Raw genomic sequence first — 5,383 nt, 5'->3', positions numbered from 1 at the left:
AGAGAGAGAGAGAGAGAGAGAGAGAGAGAGAAACTAGGCAGAATCATCCCAAATAATATTTATTGGCAAGAGCTTTATCCTTCTTAATAGAGGAATTCAAGGGATTTATATCAGGTGTCTCCCAGTCACATTATCAAGACTCACAAAAGGTCTCTGATCCTGAGCAAGGCCTTACTTGTTCTGTATTGCCTTTATCTAGTTGTTAACCGTGCTTGGTTAAGCACACTCCACAGAAACATGCTCAAATGTACTCATCTTATTTCAGTTATTCTTGGAGTCTGGGAGTCTCAGCTATTCTAATTGTCTGGAGCTGTATGGTCCTTTGTCTAATTATTAGCCACATGCATTTTAAGAACTTTTATTGAGGGGAAAGTATGACTCATGTGCTTTGCTGCACACTAAGTCATACTCAGATCCCGTTGACTATCTCAATTTGCCTGGACTCCCAGGATTCTAATGCCTTTTCTGCTACTGGTCCATAAAATAGAAGCTATGTTTATTTTTGCCATAGATAATTGATGTTTTAAATATACCATGTTGCAGTCCTGGGAAAAAAAAGAACATTATGATAGCCAGAATAAGCGTTCAGAATTGAAGGAATCATTGAGTATTTTTTGTTTTCATTAGAGCTCGTCCTGTCCAGAACAAAATGAAAGCATCTCTTGACCCTGGGGAGGGAGAGAGGAGAAGCACCAACATTTGCACTGACTGGCTGTTCACTTCCTTGAACAGAGGCCAGGGATAGAACGCAGGCAAATGAAAATGGCTCTTCAGTTTTGCCTTGCCTAAAGCCTAGGGTAGAGCGACTCAGCAGAACTGTCATCTATGGATTTCAAAGCTGTTACTGGAAAGTACGTGCGCCAGAAGGCAAATGAGTGGATGCAGCCATGTGGTCGACGCTTAAGCACTGACCTTGTTCAGTGTGGCTGCATCTCAATTCTTCCTCCTCCTCCATGTGGTTGATTTTCTGGTAGAGATTGCTATAATTTTGGCACAATTCATATTTTCTCCTTAGAAGGCTTCGGAGAGACAGCTATCATAGCTTAAGCTAGGAACTCAGATCTCACTCCCTCAAAGAAGCTTTTCTATCCCCAGAGCAGAAAACTTTGTTATAACTGTTTAGAGACTTTGTTGGAAGGGACTCTATATCCTACACATTCTTGTAGATCAAAGAAGCCTTGTGATTTTTTTGGGTGTATATATCTATTTCCTCTAGGATGATGCAATGTTTTGCAAAGAGCAGTGTGTTTAGGGAGAAGTAAAATTGAATGCTTTGAGAAAAAAAAAGACGATTTTCCTACAATCTTCAGAAAGTAATCTTTTGTTTCAGGAACTCCTTGGAACTCACTGAACACTGTCTGTGCTACACTAGGCTACATTCTTGGAATTTGGAGGGTGCTTCATCCCTCAAGTGGAGAAGATGTTTCTTCCACTCAGGGCAAAACGAGAAGATTTATGAGCACGCTACTGGCAGGTTGGAGACCCAGGTTTGTGTATTTTGTGTTGTTTTCTCACCCCATGAGAGCTGGTCCTGGTCCCTGTGTGTGTTTGAAGTCTGCACAGGAAGTTGGGGTTAGAAGATCCTCATTTCTAGATGGATTCCAAGGTTCTGGGAACAGAGGCCAAATACTGGGCCAAGAGCAATGCAGAATGCTAGCCATTGTGTGGAAAAGTGGGGCAGGCGAGAAGGACATGTACTAGTCTTGTGGCAAGGAAGCTAGTGGCTTAGTTATTGGGAGGGGTATGGGAAAGGACATTATGACAGGACTATCATTTAGGATTTCCTTAGCTAGCTGTATTTGCCTAACCTCCACAGTACCTGGCCATGACCCAGTGTGGTAAGAACATTGCTGTGAGAACCTGGACCACAGTCACTGTGGAAAAAGCAGTTGCCTCATTGTGGAAAGATTTTTACAATCTGCAGTTTGCCATAGGCCAGCAATCCAGCAGTCCTCCCACTGACAGCCTTGAAAAAAATTAAAAATAAATTTAGAGTTTATTCACAATAAAAACTTTATGTGCCATAAAAAATTCCTTCTCCGGGACTGCGCTAAGATCCTTTCCTAAGCCACATCTTTTGGAGATGTTGTTTGGTGATGTGTTGATTTAATTTTCCAATTCATGCCAAATGAAATAAATACCCCTATTTTTGATCTAGTAACATAAAGCGAATGGCCAAAGGGATTTATGATCAAAGACTGCACTCCTCCAGGGCCTCGCAGTTAAATGATGTATTCAGCATATTTTAGCCCCAGACGAGTTGGCTGAAGACAGCCAGGCATATGCCTAACATGGAGACATGCAGTGAAACATTAAAACAAATAATTCTAATTATGCCCAGCTAGTCGTGCACTGGCCTCAATTGTACATGCTTTCATTTGAAGTGGGTCAGCGGAACTGGGAATGTTCCATCTGCATCATTCTGGTTTGTTAGGATCATACTGACCAAAATTAATTGAGTTTGGTTCACTCAACAAGATCAGATTAATGTTAACACTTTTTTTTTTAACCTCCTCTGGACAAACCATACAGAAACAATTTAAGTCAGATGACATGTGTACCGTGTTTAGTTAGCCATGAGCTATTCATATTGATGGATGTGTTCTCTTAAAATTTGTCAACCTCTTATTCTGGATAGAGTTGAGGTTCTTTCTTTTTAAGATGACTCTAACCATCCATGTTCACTTGCTGTTAGGGGCCTGGTTCTTGGGTTATTTAATTTCACCAGCCTAATCGCTGGCCACCACATGTTTAACTTGCAGACACCTTCTCATCTTTGATACTGTGTCTTCATATTATGTAGGTCGACATGCACCCCTGCCGTCACAGATTTCCAGAAACTTCTTCATCCTTCACACCACTAAATCATCTCTGGGAAGCCAGCTGTCAAACACCGATTAGTCTTTTTTTTAACAAAACAGAAGTTACCTAATTTCAGGAGAAGTCTGCTGTTGTTTCTGCCTTTTGGGATATGAACCAGTTCTTCAGATATCACATATTGGAGGAAGACTATCAAGTGGAGATATTAAGAACAATTTTTATATTTCTAAATGAAGGATTTCTTTTCTAAATAGATTGATCTCTACCTATTAAATTAAGTGGGAAACAGATACTGAGGAACTCAGAAATGCACACAGAAGGAACGAGCAGTGATTGGTGCCTCACAGGCCCTATCTTACTGTGCTCAGCTTGGACCTCTTCCTCTAAAAATTAAAAACAATGCTGGTGGTGCAAGCCTTTCATCCCAGCACTCCAGATGCAGAGGCAAGCAGATCTCTGTGAGATTGAGGTGTAGCCTGGTCTACATCATGAGTTCTAGGCCAGCTGGGGCTACAGGAAGACCTTGTCTCAAAAAGACACACACACACACACACACACACACACACACACATACAGACACACACAAATGCAAGCAATAACAATTCTAGTTTGGTGTACTTCCCTTCTTTATGTAGATTATTTCATTAAAATGCTCCAGTACACATAGTAGTATGTGGGTAGTACTATAAAAAGCCATTATCCAATTTATTTGCAATGCACACACTGTCGTGGCTAAGGATATCTTAATGCCTTTATTTAATTAATCCAATTGTATAGAAGGAAAAGTCCAGTTGAAGGGTTAGAGGCAGGAATCTGCTGTTTCAACATTTCTGGGCTTTCAATGTTTGGATATTTTAATGACTAAAGCCGATATTTTCTATCTCCCTTAAGAGGAGACTCTCTGACTGTAAATCTTTGTTTACACACATATCCTCATACATACATATACACAGTTACCATGCATGTCTAAAGTACCCAGTTTACTTTATCACCAGTACCGTTTATGTTTTAGTTCTTATGAGGAGCCAAGGTTACAACCTAGATTTTTTCGGCGCCATGAAGCTGAGAGACTGCTGTGTGGTAAGAGAGATACTGCCTTCCACAAAAAAGAACAAAAAATAAATATCATTTCTAAGGAAGCTATCTATTTAGCTTTGGACTAAAATGTTTTCACGAGCCCTTCAACTAAATTGATTTTAAATCAATAGTCTAATATTTGGCAACAACTACAAGTACTTTCCTTTGCAATTACACCCAGCCTGGAATCGAGCCTTTACTGATGCTGCTTCTTTTAAAATCAGGATTGTCCTAATTATACTGTAATGATTTATCTAGGCAGATTTTTTAAAAAGATATTAGAGAAATTTCCAAACGTACACAAAGGTTTGGAAAACAGTGCAATCCATTCCCATGTTCAGCACCATGCCTCAGCAGTTAGCAACAAACTGGGGTGGATTTTTCAGTTGACTACCGTGTCAGGGACATTTTAGAAATCTAAGAAAGCTGAGTCACTTATACCATGTTCCCTATTCAACCCAAGATTCTATTTAACAATGCAATGTACCCAGGGACAGACTCTTGAGTAAACTGTAGTATGTGTGTGGTGGGGGATGGGGGGTTGATGAGAAACTCAAAAGCAGAATCTCAAAAACAAAAGCAAAGCAACAACAAAATAGAAACCAATACCATAGTAATTTGAAGGGTCACAGAAAATCCCTCAGTTCAGTGGGTAACAGCATGAGACAGCAATGGCCCCAAGCTCCCCAGATGATGGATAGGCAGGTTCCAGAACTTCTGCTGGATTCAGTCCTCCCCTGAACAATGTATTGGCCTCAAATGACTAGGATGTCAAAGAGCAACAGAGAAAGACAAAAATCTTAGCAAAGGGTTTTGTTTCTGTTGTTATGTTTTATCCCCAACCTATCAAAGAATCTTCTGAGACACAAACAGAAGAGAAAATGTCTATTTTGGATTTTTCACTAAGTACATCCTATTTCTTTTTCCAAGTATTCACCAAAGTGTCCTCTGTCTGCTGAATAAGTGAAGAACTAAAAATGTTAGGTACAAAAAAATGTGTTCAAGAAGTACTTTGTTCCTGTTGGGGCAAATATATGGTGAGACAGAAAGAAAAAACAAGTACGAAAGCAAAGGATGGTGGAAGGAAGGAAACGACACTGGGGATTTCAGGCTGTGGTAGGCAAGTCAATGGTCTATTAGAAAAGAGCCTGTGCACCGTGGTCAAAGCTGTGAACTTGGCACCTAAACACCTGGGTTCAAATTCTGTCTCTATTACACACTAGTTGTGTGGTAAACAATTTTCTGTTCTTTTATATGGAATGAGGTATTAGAGCCATGGCTTCCCATCTGCTAGGCAAATACTCTACCTCCGACTTTTTCCCCAGCCTTCCTTTTTAGTTTTCGTTTTGAGCTACAGTCTCACTAACTTTCCCAGGCTAACCTTGAACGTGTTCTGTAGCCCAAACAGACTTTGAGCTTTCAACCTCATCTGTATATTGATGATAATAACATTTCCCAACCTAGAGTGGGCTTTCCGGAAGGAGTA

General features: G+C 40.3%; 1 pseudogene; it reads right to left on the bottom strand.

Annotated features, from left to right (window-relative positions):
* Positions 1-1,124, bottom strand: part of LOC103738713 — a 51,412-nt pseudogene extending 50,288 nt beyond the window's left edge.
* Between the last annotated feature and the right edge of the window lie 4,259 nt (positions 1,125-5,383).

The sequence above is a fragment of the Nannospalax galili genome, unplaced genomic scaffold (genome assembly GCF_000622305.1).
Source record: "Nannospalax galili isolate Female #2095 unplaced genomic scaffold, S.galili_v1.0 scaffold518, whole genome shotgun sequence".
NCBI classification, from domain to species: domain Eukaryota; kingdom Metazoa; phylum Chordata; class Mammalia; order Rodentia; family Spalacidae; genus Nannospalax; species Nannospalax galili.
Note: the sequence above shows the minus strand (reverse complement) of the source record. Positions and strands in the feature narration are given on the sequence as shown.